The following is a 3,075-nucleotide window of genomic DNA, read 5'->3' on the forward strand; positions in this document are numbered from 1 at the left end:
TATTCTTGCCTGAAAATTTCCACGGACAAGAGGAGCCTGGGGGGCTACAGTCTACTACAGAGAGTCAGACACGACTGAACAACTGAACTCGCAGACACACACACTTTACATAAAATAGACAAGCAACAAGGATTTACTGTAGCTCAGGGCACTATATTCGATGCCTTACAGTAATCTATAGTGAAAAATAACCTGAAAATATATATCTATGTAGATAGATAACTAAGCCACTTTGCTATATACCCAAAACTAATGTGATATTGTAAATTAACTACATTTCTATTTTTTTAAAAAAGAGTCTCTTGTCCTTCTTTGTAAGTTATTAGTGGTTGTCTTCTCTTTGCTCCTTTCTATACATTTAAATAAAAACCACACTTCTTATTCGATGAAAATAATAATAAAAAGTAACAAATGTTGACATTTAAACATTTAATATGTGCCTAAAACTGAGATAAGCATATAATCAGACTCACATTTGTACCCCAATCCAACACTCTCTGTGGCCTTGCTGGTTGACTTTGACCAAGGCCAGTCTCATATATAACACGGATTATGGTAAATGAAGTGAATGTACCCTCAAATTACACTCCCTGTGACCTTTACCAGTAATGGATAATACTTGTTTCCCTCTTAGTAACGAGCATAACAAGGCATCTTATTCTTTCCCTGGTACCATCCTGCCACAGAAATACCTTTTTCTTTCCAATATTGTAATTAAAGCTCAATATAAATAATATGTAACCATAAGTCACTCTTCAAGCATGAAGGGAGGACAGAGAGAAAGACTTGGTCATCTGAAAAGGAGTCATAGGGAAAAGAATCTAATAAAACATTGGTCATCCTTGAGGGACTTTTCACAAGACGGTAGTTCTTGTGGATCATTTTGCGGGATGATGTGCTGTCTTCCTCCAGGCTGTTCTATACACTCTGTCCTATTACAGTCCTTGTAAATACCTTTCAAGCCTAAAGACAATTTACTTTTTAACTTTTTTTCTTTAATGAATTTTAGACCTTCTATCTTTTCAGTGGACTTTTTCAATGGCCTACCAGACGTGCCTGTCGCCATCCTTTACAGCCCTCTCTTTTAAAACAATCTTCCAATGACCTCTTTGAAACACAGATCTGCTTAATTCCCCAGTTTAATGTTTTGTTTTGTTTTTTGGAAAATTCCTCCTAAGCAGCCAGGGTGCACTAAAACACAGTAAAACAAGACAAACCTGAAACCAAGGCAATGTGTTCCCTACTCCCTTTTGTCCTCTATTCACTTATCAATAAATTTATTAACTCTTTCGTTTAAGCCATCATCCTCTTATGACTGACTGTAACAACTTTATACATGATCTCCCTGCAGAGTACTGATCTGAAATCCCAATTTGGTAGTATTATGCATAAAGCCTTTAAGTGATTTCTCTAGTCCCCAAGATGAATACCAAACTCCCTCTGGCGTGTAAGGCCTCTGTCTACCTCTTTAGTCTCAGCTCCTATATTATCCTTTTTCCCTTCTACCCTTGAATAATTTCCTGAAATTTATTTATATATGTCCTCTCCTCCTAACATAGCCTCTGTATTCACCTCTGGTCCTTCTCCCATTTTTTTCCTTCCATCTTTTAAGGTTCATTCCTTTAAACTCGAGGATAAATTTATTTTCACCTCATTAAAGGTGAGGCTTTTTTCTAGAAACCTTCCACAACTTCTTTCCCCTCTGAATGGGAATTAGTTATTCCTCTCTTATGCTCCCATAACCTCTTCTCCCTACACCCAGATTACCAGCTGTCACTTGTTTCCTAGTTGCTTATTTACAAGTCTGTCTCTCTCACTAGACTGTGACTGCTTTAAGAGAAGAAAAGATGGCTTAATATTCTTGCTTTTCTTTCTAGTTCATACATACTGTAATACTTAACTTGGAGCTATTACTTATTAAAGTTGTTGGGTAAAGCTATACTCGCTTAGAGTTTTTAAAGGAAATTTAGAACACGCCTCTTAGTTACTGTCAATGCCTACAAGGACTTTTCTCTTCAAAAACTGCTGGCAATGATGGTTGGAAACAAGCTAGTTAAATGAAAATATGAACTTATAAAATGTATCTTCTCCCTAGACAAGGCTAGATTCATGAGGTATTTCTTAGAAATATTAGAAAAGGTTGTAGCTAAAGAGGAATGCAAAAGCAGTAGGAGCCCAGAAAAAAAAAAAAAGCTATGAAGTATATTGTTATAATTAACCTTAATTTCAACTAATTAACTGCTCTTAGTCAACTAAATATATGATACATAGTGATAAAGAAAATCTCAATTATTTTATTTCAGGTTGATAAACTCCTAGATTGACAGAGCTAGAATAAAACTACCCCATGATTTATCCAGCATGTTTAATATATAGGAATCCTAAAGCCAAAAGAGAGGAAGTGATTTTCTGAGCTTACCCAGATGGGAGTAAATGAGGTATAAATTCAAATAAATGGTTTTTAATTTCATGTCCCTTACACCACTCCCTCTGGCCTCATGAACCACAGTTCTACACTTTTCATGAAAATAACTAACCATGTGATTATGTTTTCAGACAAAAGGGTGGCGTTTATATCCAGTGATCCTAGAAAACTGTTTATTACCTACAGAAATGTCACTTCTGTTCATTTGTGGAATACTTCAATTCCAAATCTATGGGGTAAGTACACATGCAGATTTGTTAGCAAAGAGTAACAGAATTAACAACGAAAAGTAAATTCTAATGACAACACAAAAGAAGTCCTTGGAATAGTAATGAAACAGAAAACTGCCAGCTAGTATATTCTCGTCTGGATTCTTTCTGCTCCTAAAATTTTAAGTGAGAAAAAGTTGCCAAAACTCCATTGCAGAAGTCTCTAAAATGAGCTGCTGACAATTGTGCTTGCAAAGGATATTTGCTCAGGGCCCAGCCTCTGGTTGCAAGATGGGCATTGATGAATCAAGCAGGAAATGCCACATCCGTCTCTGCCCAGACGCTGTGCCAGGCACTCAGAAGATGTGTAGGCAGTTGGATAACCTCCAGTTATAATTGCCCACTGAAGAATTTCTGGTAGAGCTCTTCCCCCCACCCCCC

The sequence above is a fragment of the Bos indicus genome, chromosome 7, assembly GCF_029378745.1.
Source record: "Bos indicus isolate NIAB-ARS_2022 breed Sahiwal x Tharparkar chromosome 7, NIAB-ARS_B.indTharparkar_mat_pri_1.0, whole genome shotgun sequence".
Taxonomy (NCBI): Eukaryota; Metazoa; Chordata; class Mammalia; order Artiodactyla; family Bovidae; genus Bos; species Bos indicus.